We start from the raw sequence: 23,922 nt of genomic DNA, 5'->3' as shown, positions 1-23,922 counted from the left end.
CACCAGCTGGCTAGCAGTGGAGGCTTGCCCACAACGACAGGAGGCTCTCCGCCCAGCTTGCTGGAGACCTCCCTGGCCTCATCAAGAGAAGGAAGACCAGGTCCAGTCAAGCCCGGCTGGATGTGCTTGGACAGAAGAGTCCATGACCACGGCTTCTCTTCTTCTTTGGGATGCCAGAGGGGCTGCAGGAAACCAGCCCTCAAAACCGAGACCCTTCCTCCTCTCACTCTGGTGTCAACAAAGTTCGCCTGAGGACTTTTCACCCACATCTCTCTATCAGCTACTCCCGTCTCCTTCTCTCTAAGCCAGCCCCCACCTCTCTCCCAGATGTCGTTTTCTGCTTTCATTTCACCATGTGGGGGTTACCCAGAAAACCAAACTGGTTTCCCCAACCACACCCTACAGGGCTGATGGACAAGTGAGAATGAGCAGGGGCTGTGTGTGGAAAGCCGGCATTTCCAACTTTGCTCATGGACACCGGGTGGGGCCAGTTCTCTTGCCCTCCCCGCCCCCTTCTGTTGTGCTGGATGAGCAGAGTGCAGATGAAAGCTTGACTCTGGTCGCCTTGTTGTGTGACTCCGTTTCGTTTACAGAATGTCTGTCTCTCTTGGAGGAGTTGTTGAGAACCCCGGTGAGGGGAGATTCCCCCAGCTGCTGTTGCAGCATCACAGGGACCCTACAGTTCCACACCAAGTCCCATCACCCAGCCCAACAGCAAATAAGTATCTTCTTCAAGACATAGCGTGTGTGTGACTGAGTGTGGGGAACGTTTGTCCTGTCCTTGAACAAAGAAAGATCCCTTCAACTTAACATTGATCAGGCATTCCGAAGTCACATTAACACCAAGTGAGAAGAGTCATACAGCAGACACACGGAAACCCATGTCTGTTAGTCAGGGCTCTGGGGAAAGGCGCGTGCTGGGGGAGGGCAGAGGCAGAGAGAGGGAGAGATTGATTTTTCTGTCTCTGTGTGTGTCTATGTGCCTGTGTGTATGTATGTGTCTACATGTGATAGCTGTGGGATGCTGATGTCCCCTAGCTGTGGATACTGATGTCCCCTAGCTGTGGATACTGGTGTCCCCTAGCTGTGGATACTGGTGTCCCCTAGCTGTGAATACTGATGTCCCCTAGCTGTGGATACTGTTGTCCCCTAGCTGTGAATACTGATGTCCCCTAGCCGTGGATACCGATGTCCCCTAGCTGTGGATACTGATGTCCCCTAGCTGTGGATACTGTTGTCCCCTAACTGGGGATACTGATGTCCCCTAGCTGTGGATACTGATGTCCCCTGCATCTCTTTAGAGTCATGTGGCCATGGAGCATTCATGGAAGCCAGCAGGGTGGTGACTCAGCGTTCCTTTCTGTGACAGGGCAGGGTGACTGGAGAGTCGGCACCAACAGTTGATGGGACACCTTGGCACGGTGACCACCAGCCTGCTCTTGAATGTTCAGCCACTGTGTCCTGGTATTGAGAAACGCTGCCATGATGGGCCAGGGGGAGGGAACAAGGGGATTTCTGCTTTCGCATTGGATGCTTAATTAAAAACAGTTAAGATATCATAAGTTTGCATCTCCAACTAGTAAAAGGTCTAACAGTGTTGACCAAGAGGGCCTGTCCGCACAGAGCACCCTGCTTACAGGGGTGGCAGGACACCGGACAGAGTAACGACTTGCACGAACGACTCTCTCGGACCTGTGTAGGGTCTCACCGTCCTGCAGACACGTTGCCGGTATCTGTGCCAAATGGGGCAGGAAGGAGTGGGCAGCTCCAGGGAGGGAGAATAAAGAGGCCATTGGTCCTGCTTCCTGGAAGAGTCTGCCAGGATACCCCAGCATGTGGGGACATGGAAGGAAGCCCCCCTGCATGAGCCACACTGTGACTCGTGCCCATTGATGCTGCTAGCAGGTGTTTGGGAGCTCTGGCCCCCTGCCTGGCTTCAGCCTTCTGCAGCCCAACAGTGTGGCAGTGTGGCAGAAGCTTGAACCTTTAGCGCTGCTGGGAAGCACCTCCAGGTCTGCCCCTCTCTCCATTCTCCACAGTTTCCAGTGGCCAGAGTTCTAGAAATGTCCTTATAGAAGTAACTAAATGTGTTCCAAGTCAACAAAGATACCTCCTTCAGGTCTAGCAGTTAAGGATGTTTTCTTTGATCCCTGAATAGAGACAGCCACAAATGTTTCTCTCACTGAAACATCGGTTTCTCCGCCGATAATGAGCTCTGAGATACGCAGGCCTTACCTGTACATGGTATGAGAAGGATTCTCTTTCTAGTCCAGGAGCTGTGTGGCCTGAGCAGGTCACACAAGCTCCCTGAGGCCTGGTTTTCTGGGCCTTGACACACTGCACACACCAGTCACAAGGACAGGCCACGGTGCTCAGTGACTTGGGAAATAAAATGCAAAACACTCTAAAAGCTTCGTCATGTTCTGGAGAAAGGTGCTGGGGAACTCTTAAAATGGCTTTTTACTGCATTTGCAGCTCAGATTAATGCAGATATTTCTCACGTAACATCTGTCTTCACTCTGACCTCTCTAGTCAGTGCTGTGTTTAAAATAGTCTGGCCAAGTGAGAAATGTGTAAGGGATACTTGTAAAATTGAACCAGGGACATGACAGGGAACATCCTTCGTCCGCGAAGTGGGACAGTCCCCGTGGAAATAGAGTTAAAAGAGGAACTCTGGTGGACAAACGTGGCCACGCTCTCTCTCTCACACTAGTGTCTCAGTAGAGTTGTGGGTCCTCAGGGCCGCATCCCCAGCAAGGCTGCCTCCTGCCCATCTCCCTCCGGCTGAGCTGGTCTTCCCTTGTGCAGACTTGATGTCGCTGTTTGATGTGATTGGGGTGCTTTTAGTGTCTTTGTCCTCAGGACCCAAGAAATTGAGACTTCCGCGTATGAATGCATGGATGAGCAAGGAAGTGAGTCATCGAGTCAGTGAACCAATGAATGCTGGGTCAGTGAGGGAGGGAGTGCAAGAATGGGAGTTGGGGGGGTGAGTACTCAGAGAATAAGTGAGGGAGGGATGAATGAATGCATGAGTCTGTTAGTGAATAAGTGAGTGAATGAGTAAGTGAATGAGTGAGTGTGTCAATGAGTGAATTAATGAATGAGTCAATGAGTGAATGTGTAAGTGAATAAGAGTCAGTGAGTTAATGAGTCAATGAGTGAGTCAGTCAATGAGTGAGTGAGTGAATGAATGAGTGAGTGAACAAATGAATGAGTGAACAAATGAATGAGTGAACAAATGAATGAGTGAACAAATGAATGAGTGAACAAATGAATGAGTGAGTGGACTAATGAATGAGTGAATGAATGAGTGAGTGGACTAATGAATGAGTGAATGAATGAGTGAGTGGACTAATGAATGAGTGAACAAATGAATGAGTGAGTCAATGAGTGAGTAAGTGAATACGAGTCAATGAATTAGTGAGTGAATAAGTCAATGAGTGAGTCAGTCAATGAGTGAATGAGTGAGTGAATGAGTGAATTCATGAATGAACGAGTGAGTCAGTCAGTCAATGAGTCAATGAGTCAATGAGTGAGTGACAGAGCAGCCACTTTGAGGAGTAGAGGGCCAACTCCATGCTGACGTAAAGGCCAACAAGCTCTGGAACTGGACTCCTGGTCCTAAGCTGTGTCCTTGAGCAACTCGCCACTTTGTGCCTCAGTTTCCTTTCCTGTGGAATGGGCTCCCACCAGTCCTGTTAGGGTGTCTATATGAAGTGTCACCCAAAGGCTTGTATGTTTGAGCACTTGGCTCCTGGGTGCTCATGCTGTCTTGGAAGGTTGTGGGTCCCTTTTGGAGTGGGTCACCAGAGGGTGGGCTTTGAGGATTGTTGCTGGATCATGGTCTCTAGACCTTTTTGCTCCAGATGCCTCACTCCCACTCTCACAAAAGCCTCACAGCCGTGTGTTCCCACCATAGCAGACTGTGTCTCCTTAGACCATGAGCCAAACTCCTCCCCTGCCCAGTTCTTTTCCAGCAGGTATTTTGTCACCGTGAGCAGAGAGGTCCCTAACGTGAGCACCTGTCACAGGGTATTCTGAGACAGAGCTGCAAACACGCTCAAAGCCCATGGCACGCCATCTGGCCAGCTCATAGCACTTGCTGGGTCCGTATAAACCTCCCTGGCACTAAGCCTGGAGGACTGTACGATGGGAGGTAGGAGCACCATTGCCCAACTCTTCTAGAGATGTCACAGTGTGGAATAAGCCCCCTCTGCCGTGACCTTGCCCATCATTTGCATCCTTGAGTCGTTTTCTCTCCTTGTGGGAGACTGCCCTTGTCCTCACTTTACTCGGGTTTCCCGTGACAGTGACGATGAACCCAGGGGACATGTTGCAGCCTGACCAAGCTCTGTCTGTAGGTTCCGTGAGACTCTGCTCCTGGCTCTCTCTAGCAGACACACATGACACAAAATGCTTGCCTTCTGTAAGGGCTAACCTGGGAACCCATCCTCACCTTCCCGCCCCACACTGGTACACTAGCCACAGGTTCTAGGTACAAGGACGTGACTGTCTTTGGAACCATTTTCCTGTCTGTCATCCATGTCCCACCTCATGTCCTTGGCTGTGGCCTTCCACTCTGTAACACCGGTGTGTCACAAGAGCCTTTATAATGAGACAGATCATCTCCTGTCCCTTCCCGACCCCGCGAGCCAAGGCCACACAGCCTCTTCCCTTCTCTGTCTTCCTGTTTCTTTCCTGGTCCCGCGCTTCCTCCTGTCCCTTCTAATCTGAAAAAAAATGTTGGTTTTAATAGCGGGTTGCCTGGCTGGTGAGAGCACAAATTACCCAGTGTGTAGAGGGCACGGTCCTAATTGGCTCCCCCAAAATGGAAGCCGTTCTCCCCGTGAAGGCTGTGCAATGGTTTTAATGCCTCTATAACAACAAATAGTCCGGCGACTTGGCGTGGTCAGAAGGAACAAGGGTTGCAGCTCGCCAGTCAAGGGGTCCCGGTAATGGCCTATGGAATGCAGAAAAAAACAAACCTGGTCCCAGCTAGTCAGAACCGGGATCCGTGGGGGAACAAAAGAGCCATTGAGCAGAGCCGGTGATGGGCGTGAGGCAAGAGGGCACGGGAAGCAGGCATCGGGCTCAGCAAACGGCGTTTTCTTGTGAACACTGTGGATCAAGGCGTTCTTTTGTCACGGCGTGTATATTAGAAGAGGTCCAGGATATTTATGGCCCCGATCGTCTCAATGGCCACCCTGTGCGATCAGCCCCTTTTCAAGCTGTGTGATGTTTCCAGGAGGAATCAGGAATAAATCTTCCCAGGAGTGGGACCGAGATGGGAGAAACCATTGCACGTGAGGGACAGAGCAAAGAGCAGGAGGCAGAGAGCAGGAGGCAGGGCAAGGGGAGGCCTCATCCTTTGTGCTGTCCTGGGAGCGCAATCAGAAGTTCAGTGTGGTGTGTGGCCATGCCTGGCTCTGCCTCCTTGGCCTCCATATTGCCATGGGCTAAGGTGGTGGCTTTGCTCACAAGGAGACACACCGTCCGTCCGTCCATCCGTCCATCCGTCCGTCTGGTTTCATCCCTCCCACTCTACACCTCAGTCACCATGATTCCTGCTGGCCCCCTCAAACCCTATGGAGGAACCTGTCCGGCCACACTCCTATAGCCAGCTCTCTCCCAACTTCTCAGTACCCTGCCATGTCACCGGCTGTCACCTCGATCACTCCCTGTGGACTGTTTCCCCTAAGGGAAGGGTGGCTCTCTCACTGACCCCAGAGCTGGGAGGCTCCCGGCACACAGGTAACCTGGTATTGCATTAACACGGACACAGCACCCTTCTTTCTGTCCATCTCCTCCCCCCGACCCCTACCCCCCTCATTGTCCTTGTTCCTTGGTCATTTGTTTTGTGAATCCATGTTACAGGTGGAGAAACTCGGGCTTCACAGATGAGAAAGCCGGATGGGTAGACTCTGCAGACGTCTGCAGTATTGCTGAGTTGTTCCGTCACTGTCGCTGGGATAATTTTGTATAACAGGACACTCGGTTTCTTCATCCTGTCCTCAAGACAGCAGAGAGTTGGGAAGAATACATTTGCTTTTGTTTTAATATTTCGAGTGTAGGAGACAGAGACTACCTACACACACACACACACACACACACACACACACACACACACACACACACACACACACGGGTTTGCGGGGGCCAGAAAATGACTTGTAGAAATAGGTTCTCGGGGTTGGGGATTTAGCTCAGTGGTAGAGCGCTTGCCTAGGAAGCGCAAGGCCCTGGGTTCGGTCCCCAGCTCCGAAAAAAAAGAACCAACAAAAAAAAAAAAAAAAAAAAAAAAAAGAAATAGTTTCTCTCCTTCCATCACTGGGGCTCCGAGATCAAGCTCAGGTCTTCAGGCTTAGTGGCAGTCTACCTCCACCAAGTGTGACATGGCTAAGTACTCTGGGCCTTGACCTGGGTAGCCCTGGAAGTAGGGTGTCTCCCTGGGCAACGCTATTTCTTGAGCGCTGAGCATACTTTACTTCCCAGCTCTGTCCTCCTGGAGGTTTATTTCTGCCCGTGGCACATTGAGTCCCCGAGTGCTCTCCAGGTGTGGAGAAAAGCTCCTGCAATATCTGGATACTGCGAAGAGGTCTCCTCCGATCACGACACCCAGCCTCTCACTTAGCCTGTGCTCTCTCAGGTTCTTCAAGTGGATAGAATGTCTAACTCTAACTCTGGGTGCTTCACCCCCACATTCCTGCAGGGGAAGAGAAGGGTGGAGTGCTCAGGGGGAAAGGCAGAGGTGTTGAGGCAGGCAGGTCTAGATTTGATGATGGCTGTGTGGTTTTAGTTCCTGGGTGTCTCTGAACCCCAGTGGAAAAAAAAAAGAATAATAGCATCCCCATCCAAAGGCTGTGGAGGGATGGCATGAGAGAAATGGCACACCCGAGGCAAGGTGTCCTCCTCCTCCTCCTCCTCCTCCTCTTCCTCCTCCTCCTCTTCCTCCTCCTCCTCCTTCTCCTCTTCCTCCTCTTCATCTTCTTCCTCTTCCTCTTCTTCCTCTTCCTCTTCTTCCTCTTCCTCTTCCTCTTCTTCCTCCTCCTCTTCCTCCTCTTCCTCTTCTTCCTCTTCCTCCTCCTCCTCTTCCTCTTCTTCCTCTTCCTCTTCTTCCTCTTCCTCTTCTTCCTCTTCCTCCTCTTCCTCCTCCTCTTCCTCTTCTTCCTCTTCCTCTTCTTCCTCTTCTTCCTCTTCCTCTTCTTCCTCTTCCTCTTCTTCCTCTTCCTCTTCCTCCTCTTCCTCTTCTTCCTCTTCTTCCTCTTCTTCCTCTTCCTCCTCCTCTTCCTCCTCTTCCTCTTCCTCTTCTTCCTCTTCCTCTTCCTCTTCCTCTTCTTCCTCTTCCTCTTCTTCCTCTTCCTCCTCTTCCTCCTCTTCCTCCTCCTCTTCCTCCTCTTCCTCTTCCTCTTCTTCCTCCCCCTCTTCCTCCTCCTCCTCTTCCTCTTCTTCCTTCTCTTTCTCTTCCTTCTCCTCCCCCTCCTCTTCCTTCTCCTCTTCCTTCTCCTCTTCTTCCTCTCCCTCCTCTTCCTCCTCTTCCTCTTCCTCCTCCTCTTCTCTTTCTCCTCTTCCTTCTCCTCCTCCTTCTTCCTCTTCCTTCTCCTCCTTTCTTTTCCTTCTCCTCCTCTTCTTCCTCCTCTTTCTCCTCTTCTTCTTCCTCCTCCTCTTCCTCCTCCTGCACCTCCTCCTCCTCTTCCACCCCCTCCTCTTCTTCTCCCTCCTCCTCTTCCTCCTCCCAGTGCCAGATAAAGGAACCTAGGGCCTCATGCGTGCTAGACAAGCACTCCGATCGCAAGCCTTAGCCCTAACTTCTCCCTCGGTCTTTACAGGCTCTTGTGCAATACCAGGCAGCAAAAGCATTCTGTTTCTCTGGTAGCACAAACCTGAGTGTGGATGGGTGGGGATTGAGCTGTATATGTCTAAACGGCCATTAGTGATGGTCAAGTGGTCACATCACTAGTGACACTGAGTCCCAGCGTGTTACAATACGAGTGAGTTTCTGAACCACACAGAGGGAATGAAGCCACTTCTAAAACCCGCGACCGTGTGACTCCATAAATGTAGCATGGACTAACATAAAGGCAGAAAGTACATTGGTAGCTGCCTATGTCTGGGGTGGGGGGTTGGGGACAGGGAGAAGTGACTGGTAGAGGTGGGGGTTTCTGGTCTGTGATACACATTTTAGAATCAGAATGCAATAATGGTTGCACACCTCTGTAAATGCACAAACACTGTCTTACTGTACACTTTAAATGGGTGTATCTCCCACAGGCACGCCCAGTGGCTTGTCTCCTAGGTGACCCTAGACTCTGTCAAGTTGACAGTACTCACCACAAATGTATCAGTTATCTGGGAAGATACCCCATTCCAGCTTACCCATTACTACCTCATGGGGCATTATGAGAAAAGATTGAAACCTGAAGTCAATGATTTGAGGAGAACTGGTCCCTAGACCGTCAGAAGACAGGGCTGACTGCCGAGGCTCATTAGCATCCGTTCCAACACCCATGTTAGGAGCTCACGGGACCTCCATTCTAGATGCTGCACCTGACCCAGGCGAAGTGGCTGTCATCAGCATTTGGAACTGGCTGAATTCTAAACAGGGTTCATCAGGACTGACTGCCTTACGACTCTCCATAAAGGCAGGCTATGTAAAGAGAGCCACTTAGTATGAGGGGCTGGCGAATCCCTCATTGCACAGACCCCGAAGGCCAGTGACTGGCACATTTCCGAGCTTTTGTCTCTGTTCCAGTGTAAAGTGGCAGGGTGTCACTGCTGACCAAGAGGACGTGTGTCTTGCTCATGGGAGGGTCAGCCTTTTGATCTCTTTAGTCCTTTGACTGCTGGAATAAAGCCCATCCATCTTAAAGAGGGCCCCTGCCTCTCCTGTCTGAGGAGCGCCTGCAGGGACTATGGCTCCGGGCTCTGCCCTTAGAGTCAGATTGCACGAGTAGACATGGACCTTTGTACAGGTGACTAGGGATTACCCCGGTGGACATGGGCTCAGGATTACCCCGGTGTGGGCCCCACCAGTACTATCTGACCCCATCTCGACGGTGTATAGCCTTTTTCTCCCTACAGTGCCTCTGAGAGACAGACAGATGAGAGACAGACAGGGGTGGTGGTGTTCCCTCCATGGCTGGGGATTTAACCACACTGGCACATGTTGATCACGGGAAGGCACCTCCTTTTCGGGGTGCCACACACCATCTTTTAAGATGTTCCATCCAGCGGTGGCCTCCTCTGACAGAGAGCAGGGCTAATCGGGGTCTGGATTTGAATGTTGCCGGTGACACTGCCTCCCCCAGCTTCGGTAACCATAGCAACTAGTCATGGCTACAACCTGTTCCTGACTCTGCTGGGAGAACGCCTCACAAGCTTCGTGGCCCATCTCCGAACGGACGCATCTCCCAAGGATAAGATACACGTCTGTGATGCTTAGTCTTGCGTTCGAGGTCAGAAGTCAGCCCTCTTTAAAGGGTGACTGATCTTTGTCAGGGAAACAGAGAAGGGGGGGGGGGGAAGGGAGGGGAGGGGCATGAGCAGAAGGAAGGATAGATAGACTGTGAGGGGGAGCGGGCTGACGCCTCAGCCTCAAGCCTTCTGTTCACTGAGGATGAGCCAGCACCTAGACAGCCACCACAGAGGCTTCAGGGTGGTTGTGACTGAGTTGTCCCCCATGAGAGAGCGTCCACATGTGAGAGTCACTGATGGCATCGTGGGAAGAGTGGGAAGGGAGTTGCATCTGAGCTACTCTGTGGCTGAATCCCATTTGTCCCTTTGAATCATATCTGGACGTGGTCCTGTGGTTTTGCAGGGACATGAAACCTCAGAAGGTTAAAACACAGCTGTGGCCACACCACGCCATTTTCCTGTAACGGCAGGAGAGGTGTAGTGGACTCAGACACAGCCGTTCAGAACGGCACCCGATGATGAATTTTTCTCAGGAATTAGTAAGATGTGATGTTCCCCGCCTGAGGCCGTGTGGCTTCCCAGGGTCCCTCTTCACTTTGCCAGCACTGGACTGCCACGTGTAGGGCAAATTTCTAAGACCTACAGTTTTATCTGACGTCTGAATCTTATTCACTGTTTTATCCCTGAGCCCTATGGCTGGGCAGTTAATAATTCCTGTTATTAGTAATTTTTTCCAACACAAATAGCTATTTATTGGATGGATGAAGGAAGATACAGGTGTACGAGGGAGTGTAAGTTGAAGGTGTGCCTTCCTATGTGTGGGGAAAGCCAGCCAATGATGCAGTTCCACTGAGCAAGCCAGGCTGCAGGGACCTGGAGTCCTACCAAGCCTGCAGAGGAGACGGGCAGGGAGTGAACCCGTAATGCTTAGCACGTGACTGTCTTAGCACATGCCGGAGGAAAGCCAGTGGAGGAAACAGGGGAGGAGTGCGGAGATCCAGCTAATCCAGGAGGTGAGCATACCCAGGCCCCAGGCTGGTGCATTGTTAGTGGGGAAAGGATCCCTTCCGAGAGGCTGTGCTGTGCACATTGGGTGTGCGCATAAAGAATGAGCCTTTCCAGTTTTCTTTTATGAAGGATCATAGAACAAATAAGAATTTGTATGAAATAGGGGTGGGTGGATGGATGGGCAGACGGATGGATGAATGGACAGACAGCTGGGTGGGTAGAATGGACAGACGGATGGATGGATGGATGGATGGATGGATGGATGGACAGATTGATGGATTGATGGATGGATGGATGGATGGATGGATGGATGGACAGATGGATGGATGGATGGACAGATGGATGGATGGATGGACGGACGGACAGACGGACGGACGGACGGACGGATGGATGGATGGATGGATGGATGGACAGATAGATGGATGGACGGATGGGTGAGTGGGTAGATGCAGGCGTGGGTACCCAGATGGGGTAGTTAAAAGATTGTTGTATTGGCCTCGCACAGCAGAGCTGCCCACTCTCTCTGACCCCTGTTCGGCCATCTTTACATGGAAATGATAAACCCTGAGCCTCCCTCAATCCGAGGGCCATGGGAATGCTCAGATAAAGAACCAGGCACTTCGGGTTAGCGAAAGCCTGCGTAGCTCTAAAGAGCTGCTGTCTCCATGACCTCTCCCCTACACCTGGCCTCACTGGCAGGGTGCTGTGCTTCAAGTCCGATATTGCCTCGGAAGCCTCCTGAGCCCTGCCACCAGGTTGGGGTTCCTCCAGTAAACCCTGTGTGGATTTTCCCCATTCTCGGCTCCATGCAATTTTTCTTCCAGTGGAGGTTGCCAAGTTTTTATGGCTATTTGGTTATCTTATCCATCCAGATGGTTAGTGTTAATTTATGCTGAAATAAATGTGCAAAACCTCATTTGTCTTACTGCTCCAGAAACATGAGGTGTGAGACCTAAAAGACCTTAATATACAGCCTCCTGCAAGCGCCAGGGTGCGATATGACTGCCCGCTTTTTCATTCACTTTGGCTCGAAAACCTGCTTTTCTATCCCTTGATATTTATGTATAAGCAAATTAGGTTGCTTGGTATGAGAGACTCAGACACATTTTATGACTTTTAATATATATGCTTGCCTCGTGTTAGTTGGCTGTTTTTTATGGAGGAGGGAAAAAACATAAGCCGTGATTTATTACCTGATGATAAATTTCAAACACCTTTTCTGTACTTTTTAAAACATCAATCATTAGGCATAATGTCAGAGTTGGTGATCGGGGATTTAAAGAGTCATTAGCTGTGTGGCCTCGGTGTGTCTCTCTGGCTAGCACAGCTGCATCCCCGTCTCGTGAGTAAATACTGCTTTCGAGCCCACTGTGAGGATGGCATGGTATATATGTGAGGCCCCAGGAATGCAAATCGCCGGGTAAACATCAGATAGCACTGTGGCAGCAGAGCCAACAAATGAGTCTCTCCTAGAGATTGTGCGTGGACTTCCCCATGGAGCAAGCTGGGTCAAAATTAGAAGCCCCGGCCCTGCTGGGGCTGGTCCTGTGCCCTCTTCTTGGACACTCACTGAGACAGGGGGTTGTTTCCGAAATTCCTCTTGTGTCATTTGGAAACTTCTCAAGCAGGAAGTTACTGAAGTACTAACAGGAGCTGGCACCGCCACACAGTGATTCATAGGGCTGACCGGAGACTTTCGGAACGTCAGATGTCTCCGGAGACAGGCTACGGGACAGTTCATTGTATTGCGGTAGATACTTATCTATTCCCTTGGGTACAGAAGGCCCAAGGACAGAGTAGGTGATTCATAATGGTTCCAATAAAAGGAGGGATGCTTGCTTCTAGAGCTTAGTCCACACAAGTTCAGTCATGATGAGTCTCTTCCTGTGGGACGCTTTAAGACTCCTGGTCAAGGCACGCAACTGTGTTTTTCAAACCACAGCCTTTGGTTTTTGTATTGGTGTTACCTTGTAAGGGTTTTCATTTGTTTGTTTTTAATTTTATGAACTATTCTTTTAAAAAGGGAGCAGGGGTCCTAGGCGGTTGGAGCATGGGAAACACAGTTCTGCAGGCCCTGGCCTTCACCCCATTCCCTCTGCCTTGCTAAAAATCGTTAGGTTACATCCCTAAAGCTTTGGCCACTTCCTCCTGAGGCTATCAAGGTCCACCTGTCCAGTGGACAGCATTGAAGTCCAGTGATCAAAAGCTCCCTTTGGCTCACCTAATAAACATGTTCAATTAATATTACAATTAAACACCTCGTCCTAACACAGGGCTTCCCCTTTTACCTTTAGGAACCCCTATTTGCCTCTGGGCCACCTCTGCCCCCTCTCTATCCAGAGGCAGGCCTTTGTTGTCCTGGACAATTATCCCTTCCCCTCCCCTTCATCCCCTCCCCTTCTCCCTCTTCAGCTCCTGTTTTGTCTCTCATTCCCTGCCCTCTGGGGCACATAAATCTCCTTTGTGCTTGGAACTTGGTCTTGGGGGTGTCTTGAGCCAACTCCAGGGTTCCCTACACAGGCAAAAGAAAGAAAGAGAGAGAGAGAGAGAGAGAGAGAGAGAGAGAGAGAGAGAGAGAGAGAGAAAGGAAGGAAGAATAAAGAAAGAAAGGAAGAATAAAGAAAGAAAGGGAAAGAAAAGAAATCAGACACCAAAATTAACCAGACCCAAAGCCCAACTCCATGAGCAGGTAAATAGGCATTTGGAGCAGAAACAGTGGCACTTCACGTTAAACCTTACACTTTTATTATTGAATGTATTCTATGCACTTATCCACCACCCAAACCAAAAAAGAATCAAACAGTGGAATGTTGGCATATTCTTCAGCAGTTTTATATACTGGGTCTTGTTTTTCACTCTCTGCACGAGCTACCATGACAGTTGGGTGGGTCCTTATTTCCAAAGCACCCCCTTTCCTGCCTGGTTGCCACCAACTTACAGCTAAGGCAGGAACCTTTCTGGTTCTGTGGGACTAGGAGTAGTCCTAGGCTTCAGAACCCAAGGACCAACAAGGTATGTATGTGCCAGACACCAACTTGAGTTTCAGAGCCATTTCTTAAACGTTGAACGTCGCCTGCCTTGTCCTTGCTCTTGGGTGATCAAGTCACGGTTGTTGACTGACCTCTTAAAAGAGTCTTCCACCCCAGAGGCACTAAGTTGTCTAGGATTCCCAGATGATCTTTAGACCTGAACAGGACAAGTCGAGATGGAACGCAAGATCAATACAGTTCTAGATCCCTTCTTTCTGTCCAGAATGGCCATTTCCCGGAGATCTCCAAAGGCATATTTCCTTTCCTGTTTCTGTCAGATGTTTGCAGACCCAGCACTCTTCCATACAGAAGCCACCATCTCTTTCCACAAGAGCTTTACATCAAAGGGCAGGCCTGGTGCTCAGCATTTCCTGCCCTTAACCGCCAGTGGAAGCGTGAGCGTGCACTCGATTGAATTTGGCAACAACGTAGTCATGTTTCTGCACTCAGATTGAATTTGGCAACAGTGTGGTCACGTTTCTGCTTATGGCCTCCCAGTGAGGCATCAAGGTATCCGGGCCCCTGATAATTCTCAAAAAACACTAAAACAGAGAATTACGGTTATTGGTGTGATGTTGAGTTGGGGTCCCTCTCTTGATTCTGGCACCCCAGTCTGTTTGCTGAGAGAGCTTGCTGAGACCGTCCAGCCCTGTTCTCCCGTTTGCAAGCATTCTGAAGACTGGGTTACAAACTAGCTTGCTGTTACAAACTAGGTGCTGACGGATGCCTAGCACAGAAGTCCTTGGCTACAAGCGTTTGCAAGTGTATTGACGGGTTTAGTCCTCTTGGCCCTCCACAATGGTCCCTATTCTGTCTCTGTGATTGATGGAGACAACTCAGGGGGAAGTTAAGTAACTCAACACTGCCCCTACATTAATACAGAATAAAGTAGATGCAGCCCAGGGACCACACACCCCAGTGTACACACGCACTCAACCATGGACACATGCTCACACACATGCACACACACATGCATGCACACATCTTTAAGATAGTCTCGAAACAACTTCAGATTTATACAGAAAGAAAACCTTAAAAGATCTTGGGTGTTCAGTTGGGGGCTGTGTGATTCCTAATAAGACACCGTCTAAAATCTACACACTGTAAAACAAAAACAGGGGCTCACTTAAATAGGTCAGGTCACAGGTATATAAGAAAAATGGGCAGAGGCTTTTACTGTTGCTTTTTGTGTTTGTTTTGAGACAGTCTAGGCTGTCCCCTGACCACCCCCAAGCACGCGCACACACAGACACAAACACACAGTAACACTATATAATTAAAACATAACTACTTAAACAAGTAGTTTAATTCTGCTTATGTCTAGGACCAGTAAAACATGATTCTGACTGAGCAGACAACTCTGTCGGTGAAGTGCTTAGTGTGCAAGTATGAGGCCCTGAGTTTGATCCCCAGAACCCATGTAACAAGGTGGGGGGGCATGCATTTGTGATTCTAGCACAAGGGAAGCAGAGACCAGAGGGTCCCTAGGCAAGTTCCAGGCCATAGAGGGACAATGGTGGGCAGGGTCTGAAGAGTGACACTGAGGTATCCCTCTGAGCTTTCCATGCAAGTGCACACACATGCACGAGCACCCCACTACACATGTACACATGCATCTGTATGCATATGTGCACATGCACACAGTAATTATAATTATAATAAGCAAATAGGATATTTGGACTAAGGGTTGTGACAGAAATGACCTCTGACTGGAGTGTCTAGCCATCAGAAAGTTCCATCAGGAAGCCTTGCGGTGGATTATACAGACAAGGGAGGAGGCAATTCGTGAAGGCCAGCAAAGAGCACCTCAGCTGCTGACCTGCAGTGGGACTGTTGTACAGACCAGCAAGAACCTGTTTGCTGGCTGCTGCCCCCTTACACCCTCCCTGTATCAATCAAACCCTTGCACCCCCTCTCCAAGTGATCCCATGTAGTGAAGGGAGGGAGTTAGGTGGACGTGATCCTTAGCTGCAGAGCCCGGCAGGATCCCACATGAGATCATGCCCACAGAGTGAGTGAACCAACAAATGATACGGGGATAGAATAACTCGTCAGTGTGGCTTCGGAGCCATGAATCCTTAGCCTCCCCATAACAGAGAAGGTTCCAATCAGACCCAGCAGCTAGAAAGGGATCTGGAAGGTGGCCTTGTGTCAGCTCCTGGGAAGTGGTAGGAGTAGGGGGCCTATGCATCCTTTGATGCTCCATGTTCCAGCCTTCAAGCCCTGGTGCCACCAGCCAGTCCCAGGTGTGGCCTTGAGCAAGTAGTCAGAGCTTCCCCAGATCTCAGCTTTCTCTTCTGTAGAATGGGCACGCTTTTGCCTGGCCAGCAGGCTTGCCACAGGACTCAGTTATAATGTGTACTAGCTGCCGTGCAGTGGGACCATGCCTTGTAAGACCTTGCATGGTGGAAGTCCCAGGGCAAAGTAGTTTTGAGTCTGTTCTAAGTCCACAGTCATCAGATGACAAGTTCTCCTAAGAGACAAAACCCATGCGTGCACAGGTTCTCATTTTACACGTGCCTAAAGGTTGAGACATCTTGGGGTTGGGAAGAGGAGAGAGAGGGAGGTAGACAGACAGACAGACACCCCATTCTCATGGTTTACTTACTTAGTTTTGGTTTTCCTGCTATGAACAGACACCACGACCAAAGCTACTCTTGTAAGGACAACATTTAATTGGGGCTGGCTTACAGGTTCAGAGGTTCAGTCCATTATCATCAAGGTGGGAGCATGGCAGCATCCAGGCAGGCATGGTGCAGGAGATGCTGAGAGTTCTACATCTTCATCTGAAGGCTGCTAGTGGAATACTGGCTTCCAGGCAGCTAGGATGAGGGTCTTAAAGTCCACACCCACAGTGACACACCTACTCCAGCAGAGCCACACCTCCTAATAGTGCCAGTCCCTGGGCTGGCATACTCAAAGCACCACACTGACAGGATGAGCGGTTACTGCATGCCTGCCCTGTGCACAGCCCTGGAAGCACACAGGTGTCCTGGGTAGGAGGAGACTCTTCCAGGCTGACGTCACCTGACTCAGAGCTGAGCCAAGAGGCCATTGTCTCTCTCTCACCCAGTCCCATCCGTCACACTTAGCCTCTCCTCTGTTACCACAGAGCTCTTTGCCAGACATGGAGGAAGTAATGAGCAGCCCAGCTCACCTATGGAGGCCTCTGGAGTGTGTGTGTCTGCAGTGGCATAAGCCTGGCAGGATGCTTGGCCGTGAAGTTTTGCCTCAGCAGCCCTGAAGGAGCCCACCGGATGAGTGGACTCATCCTTCTTGGATGTGGATCTAAAGAGAAGCTCTGTTAAATTAGTGGGGACACCCCTTCCCCAGCTTGGACAGGGATTCGAGGCTAGCAAAGGGAGTATTTAAATATTTTAAGTTGGCCTTGGCAGAGATTGTGAGCGAGTGGTCCTCACGAGTGAATGTGTGTCCCCAGGGCAGCCCCTGGGGACATTATAGAACTATATGCTTGCTCCTCTTCTGGGCAGCAAGTAGAGGGGGGTTGGGCAAACGCTTTCTGAGATTCCCTTAGATTCTCACCCATCCCATATAGGCTTTAGTTCCCTCCAAATAGAAACTATCTATTCGAGAAATGATCTAATACACACCTCTACCTTCCTCAATAAGCAGGTGGGTCATTTTTCTGTATTTGCTTCAGGCCTTTTTTTTTTCCTAACATGGACCACTTCCTGAATCTGCATGCCGTCCTCGTGCAGGCACCAGGCTAATCTTCTGTGTCGTTCCAAATTAAAGTGAGAGCTGCTGAAGCCATTCCGGTCTCGTTAGAGGTCTCCACGCCACTGTGAGTCTCAGGACAGACACAGTGATGCGTGAGAACCCCCGTCTCCCTGCACCTCCTCTCATGGACGTATTACAACAGTTAATACTTTGCATGACTCCTTAACCAGTCTGAGGGATACCTTGGTGGCTGGTAGGACTCGGTGGGCGTGCCTATGGATGGAATGTAAGCCTCTGGCTCTAGGAGATTCTGACCTCGTTGGCTCCTTCTCATCCTTACCAGCAGTAGTACAGATTTCTTCTGCAGTTCTCACCCCCGTGAATTTGCAGCCACTGTGGCTGGCAAACAGAGGGTGTTTAATTAAAGCTCTTTGGCGAATGTCCCCTACACTAAGCCCATTCAACAAAGGCAATGTTCCCACCAAGTTCACTGAGTGTTAATTGGTTTTGCGGGCATGATTGAAAGTTACTTTCCCTCTAAGAAGATAAACCGGGTGTTTGAGAGCTGAACACTGTGCGTGTAGATGAAAATTCCTTGCACTTAATCAGGAAGTCTTACCTATTCTCTAAAGGAAGACAGGTCTGCCCGGGACGACTTCTGTATTTGCTCTTTATACCTGAAAGTAATTCAACTAAACTCGATCGAATCCTGTCTTTAATTCAGACTTTGCTAACTAAGCCCAGTCTGTCCTGTCAGGTGTGAACTGGGGATTCGCCCTCTTGCTTACCCTCTGCTCTCCGTGAAACACGGGGAGTAACTAGGCTGTATTTTCGGAGGTTGCTGGGTCCAAAATGGCTGCATCAGAATCCCCTGGAATGCTGATTAGCCCGTGAGTAGACTCTGGGCAAGGCCTGGAAATCTGTGTTCTGAACCAAGTCTATGTGGTCCTAATACATCATCAGGCCAAGGTGTGTCCATCTGGATCATTGATGCCCAAGATGGCCTCCAAGCCACTTGGGATGTTAAAAGGTAGACAGTCTTGGCTGAAATACACACTGTATAACAGGAATATCAGTTCCTGTTTCCTTGTCCTTTTTTTTTACCGTGGCTGGTAGTTTCCTGTGTGCAGCTCGCGCTCTGTCTCAGCCATCAAATCCTCAAGAACACTTGGCAGCAGGGAAATTTTGAAAAATAACGAATATTTCCCTTAATCAGGAAGTCTTACTTGTCCTCTAAAGGAAGACCCGTCTGCCTGGGAGGACGTTCTGTATTTACTCCTTATACCTGAAAGTAACTCAGCTAAGCTCGATCAAATGCTGCCTTTAACTCAGACTTCGCTAACTGACTCAGGCCTTTCCTGTCAGAATGAATGATGAAGAGCTCGTGGCTCCCAGTTCGGGACTTCCACGGACCGTTTAACTTCCTCAGGCCTCAGTTTCTTTCTCCGACATGAGCAGAGGAATAGGGACCATTGCATTTGCTTCCAGCTGGAACTCAGTGGTTGAGGCCAAACACCTTAGTCCTCCCCTTGAAACAATGGCCTAGAAGGATGCTCACTGGAGTCAGGAAGTGATGCTGGCCCAATTTACAGAACAATGAGCTCAGATGCCCCCGGGAGTCCTCTGTAACTTCGGCGGCAGCCCTTCCCAGATCTCCTTGCGGGCTCCCCGGTTTAAGAATAGTCCTGCTTGCCATGGAGAGCCATGGCCTCCCAGTCTGCTTATGGATGTCCCCACAGAACCACACAACTTTTTGTCCCGTGGCCTATAATTTGTGTCTTAACTCTAGAAACGCCAGATTAAACAGATTTGGATTAAAATGTTGGGTTTATTCTGCTACCCATCTACTATTTAAAAAAATAGGTTAGAAGTAATTGTTTCATTCTTCCAACTAAAGTTTAACATTTCAGGGGAAGTAAGATAATACGCTGGAGGGGATGCGACAGGAAACAGTTGTCTAAAGTTAATGACGGAGGGCTGGAGAGGTGGATCAGCTGGGAAAGAGCTTGCTGCGCATGTGGAGGATTCAAGGTCAATCCCCGGAACCTACATGAGAGAGAACCAGAGGGGGCAGCCTGCACTCACAACCTCACGACTAGAGGCAGATCTCTAGCCTTTGCTAGCCAGACAGCCTACCCTCATCAGGAAACCTCTCTACAAGTGAGAGACCGTGTCTCAAAAAAGCAAGGTAGACAGCACCTGAGAAGGGACTTCATCTGAGTCTGTCCTCTGACATACATACACACACACACACACACACACACACACACACACACACACACCACATACACACACATACATACACACAGACACACACACACATACACCCACACATACATACCACATACACACACATACACACATACACCACACACACCACACACACACACCTAATTAACAATAATAAATTAACTTAATTCATTTTAATTACATTAATAATAAAACAATAAACAGTAATAACAATAGTAATATGATGGTGATGGTGGTGATGATGAGGGATCAAATAAGAACCACGAAAAATAAAATCACAGAAACCCATCGTGAAATCCCAAGAACACAGAAACACCCACCTTTTGTTTATAAGAAACTTATTCTACAAAGTATTTGCTTATTATTGTAAAACTGACTTGTTTGTGGTCAAAAGGCAATTCCTGACTTGAATAGGTACCTATTTATCTCAGTGTCCTCATCTGTAAAATGGGGAGGATACAGATAGAACACCCTGAAACCCCAAATAAAGGCATGGAAATCTCACATGAAAAAGCTTTGTGCTGCACATGAAATCATTTTGGTTTAGTTTTTTTTTTTTAAGTGTCTAAAATTACTTTCAGCCCATGTGTTTAAGGTATATGTCAAACAAATGAATTCCATGTTTGGACTTGGGACCCATCCCCAAGATTTATTATTTCAAATGTGCAACTAATCTGAAATCTGAAAGGGAAACACTTTTTGCCAAGATGTTGAGTGAGCCAGGAACGTCCGGTGTGTGGTAGTGGTTAACTCAGGAGGCATCGGAGAAGCTGCGGGAGGGTAAAGTCAGGCAGGTAGCTCGGTGCCTGGCCCCTCACGGGTTGTCCTTATTGCAGTATTGGTCCCTCCCCCAGCCAGCTTCATCCTATGCCTGAGGAAGGGATGCTTTTCACGCCTTACAGCAGGCTTTAAGGGAAGACACAGTACAGGGCTGAAGACATCAGCAGCTGTAAGGTGCAGTCGGAGGATCTGGATGGGCAGTAAGCACAAGATGCCTGCCCTGGCCAGGCCCTGACATGAGACACCCAGGGACTCACTCCTCTGACAAAATGGAGACACTGAGGCACAGAGATCCTGGAGCAACCAGTCCAAGTTTGACCTGCCAAAGCTGAATCTAACCCATATCTTCCTGTTTGGAACGCTCCTGTTCTTTCTAAAGCGGTTCTCTCTACAAAAGAGATGGGTCAGCCCTCAGGTGAGCCCAAAACACTAGTCCTACAGCGAGACGGGTCTTATTCCATCAGTATTGAAGACTGGTAGAAGAAGAAGAGGAGGAGGAAGAAGAAGAGGAAGAGGAGGAAGAGGAGGAGGAGGAGGAAGAGGAAGAGGAGGAGGAAGAGGGGGGAGGAGGAAGAAGAAGAGGAGGAGGAGGAGGAGGAAGAAGAAGAGGAGGAGGAGGAGGAGGAGGAGGAAGAGGAGGAGGAAGAAGAGGAGGAGGAAGAGGGGGAGGAGGAGGAAGAAGAAGAAGAGGAGGAGGAGGGGGAGGAGGAGGAAGAAGAAGAAGAGGAGGAGAGGAGGAGGAGGAAGAGGAGGAGGAGGAGGAAGAAGAAGAGGAGGAGGAGGAAGAAGAAGAGGAGGAGGAGGAAGAAGAAGAGGAGGAGGAGGAGGAAGAAGAGGAGGAGGGGGAGGAGGAGGAAGAGGAGGAAGAGAAGAAGAAGGAAGAAGGAAGAAGGAGGATGAGGAGGAGGAAGAAAAAGAAGAAGAGAAGGAGGAGGGGGAGGAGGAAGAAAGAAGAAGAAGAAGAAGAAGAAGAAGAAGAAGAAGAAGAAGAAGAAGAAGAAGAAGAAGAAGAAGAAGAAGAAGAAGAAGAAGAAACAACACTGAGGTTAAAATCCAAGCACCCCTGCTTCCTGCGAACCCAGAATGAAGCACATCCATGGGGACAGTGGCATGAGGGTTGGCGGACTTCTCATTTCTCAAAAGCTTGAGGAATCTGGGGCAATGGCAGCTCCTGTAGGAGTCCAGCTCTTTCATAGAAAAGTATGAATAGGAAAAGGTACCCCTGAGCTGCTGTACCTCCAGGTCCAACCTCGGGATGTAGGAGCCTGGACCTCCACCATCTGAATACTTGGTTCTAGTGGGACTGGGCAGGGCTGTGGAGCCCCACACCGGGTGTGACAGAGGACATGGTGACCCTGAATATCTGCCACCTCCAGTCACAGGTTTTCAGAATTTCCCAAGCCCACTTCACCTTGTCTTGGGGTCAGAGTGGGACTCAGAGGCTCTCATTCATGGTGGTATACCTGGATGGGCCATGTGGTCTGTTCCAGACACCTTGTAATATGGCCACCAAAGTCACCATTGATTCTAGAAAGCAGCTTTAAAAGAAAAACAAACAAACAAACAAACAAACAAACAAACAAAACATGGTCTCACTATATAGCCCTGGATGACCTGAAACTGTCTGTGCAGTCCAGCCTGGCCTTGAACTCAGATCTGCCTGCCTCTGCTGTTGTTAGAGGCCTGTAACACCTATGGTCTCAGGAAATGCAGAACCTGGTTTCCAAAGACCGGGAGTGGGGGAGTGTCTATCACAGGTAGCCCCCTCCCCAGACACTGTTAACTTCAGCCTTGCTTAGTTGAGGCCCAGCACATTCCAGAAGCTTAATAAGTAACAACAGTAGCTAGCAGTGCTTACAAAGTGGCTTTCTGTTCTGTTCTGATTAATTTTAACAATGCTGTGAGATTCCACAGCAGCCCTAATCTGTAGGTGTGGAAGCTAGGCTATGGGGATGTGTCCCAGGCCAGCTTCAGACTTCAGTAGGAAGATGCGTATGTCAGGGTCCCTGGAGGGATCTTTCTGCCCCTGAGAAGGTCCAAGGAGCTTCTTTGTCCCGGTGATTGAAGGGCTCCCAGCCACTGGGGCAGATGTCTCTTGCCTGTTCCCTGGGCCCCTTGCCCAGTTTCTCCCTGCCCTGCACAATGTCTTAGCGCATGTTGGAAACATTAACCTGTCTCCTGCTATTCATCTTAGCTAGGCTAGCTCTGACAGTCCAATTTCAGTGTTCCCCCCAGGGCAGGCAGTAGGTCACAAGAATCAATAATGGATCCCAGGCAATTGGACACGATTCCGATCTGATGGGAACCCGCACCTTCCTTGTACTGAGCCCCAAGCCTCTTCTCGAACCCACTCCGAGGTACTGCCTTCTGGGAATAGCCTGGCTCTGAGGTAGCTGGGGAGACAGCAAGATGGTTGTTCCCTCTGACTTCCTGGCTCCCTGAGTGGCTCAAGTCCTTAGGGATGATAAGAAGGACAAAAGGTCTCAGTGCCCCCCACCCCAACCCCTTCCTGATCACCTGACCCTTCCTAGGCCATTGTCATTGGCCAAAACTGTCTCCCATTTCCTCTGTGTCTTCTGCACCTCGAATAAAGACAGACGGACACTGAATACAGTAGTTCCTTTATATGATGGGGGTAGCTTCTGAGACCCCCCTCAGATACGAAAAGCCACAGAAGCACTCGTTCTAGTATGGAATTTAACTATACTTGCCTAGAACCGACAGGCATCCTCCTATAGAGTCTCTAACTTCCCGGAAACACTGAGCAGGATGTAAATGCCCCATGAATGGTCGCTTTCATTGTGTTCAGGGCAGATGCAGTTTTGGTCCAGGGGTGGTTGAATCCATGGGTACAGAGCACATGCCGGGTAAGGGAGTCCTAGTTACCATCCATAGTATGTGTGCTGCCTCGTGGCAGCCTCCCGTCCTCTTGCCTTCTCTCATCTTCCTGAGCAGCACATGTGACTTATCTTAACCCTAGGTCAGCCCACTCCATCCCCACCCGCCAACCCGACCAGTCTCTCCAGCTGTCACAGGAAACCCCCTCAGAGCCTCTCCTTGACCCATCCTTTGCCAGGCCATGTGCTAGGCTATGCATGGAGGCCTTAGACTAGCCTTGAGCATGGCTTCCCTCACCTCCGCTGCAGTCTGGGCTGGATTCACCCGAATTTGTCTTTCTCCCTCCTCAGCGCCTCCTTGCGGAAGCCAGGGCTGTTAGCACACGTTGGACGGTGTCTCTCCCTGGCTCACACCTTTCTAGGGCTCTGACTCAGCTCTGGGTGAGCCCTGGTATCCGCCTCTACTCCAGGAATTGCTGTGCAGTCCTCACAAACCTCAGCGCATCCTGACTCGGTCCCAGTTCACGTCTCTGCTCTACGGGGCCTGGCTCTGAGCATGCACGAGGGGGGTGACCAGTGCTCAGGGCGGCGGTGCCCCTGCACAGCTGTCAGCTGTCATGTGTATGTGCAGTGGTCCCTTGGGGGCCGATTCTGAGCACATTGTGATGGCTCAACGGGGGCGCTGGCCTAAGGGGAACTTGAATGTGGATGGAACGGAGGTGAGAGGATGAAGCCGGAGGACAGCGCAGACTGACTTGGTATGAGCCTAAGAACTCTGCGGCCTAGAAAGAAAACACGAGAGCTGGAGGTGGGCCAGAGTGGGGACAGCATCACTGGAGGAAGAGAAGCCTTCCTTCCTGCCCATACTGTGGGCACTTCGAGCCAGCACACATTCTGGTGATATAGCTTTGTCTGTCTGTGTGTGT

General features: G+C 50.0%; 1 protein-coding gene and 1 pseudogene across 3 annotated transcripts in view; one reads left to right on the top strand and one right to left on the bottom strand.

Moving 5' to 3' along the window:
• The window catches only part of Chst11 (carbohydrate sulfotransferase 11), a 217,675-nt gene that overhangs the window by 160,959 nt on the left and 32,794 nt on the right, over window positions 1-23,922 (top strand).
• LOC120093923 (U6 spliceosomal RNA) lies at window positions 17,123-17,221 on the bottom strand (annotated as a pseudogene).

Source organism: Rattus norvegicus, chromosome 7 (assembly GCF_021556685.1).
Source record: "Rattus norvegicus strain SHRSP/BbbUtx chromosome 7, alternate assembly SHRSP_T2T, whole genome shotgun sequence".
In the NCBI taxonomy this organism is placed as follows: domain Eukaryota; kingdom Metazoa; phylum Chordata; class Mammalia; order Rodentia; family Muridae; genus Rattus; species Rattus norvegicus.
This window is presented reverse-complemented; position numbering and strand designations above follow the sequence as displayed.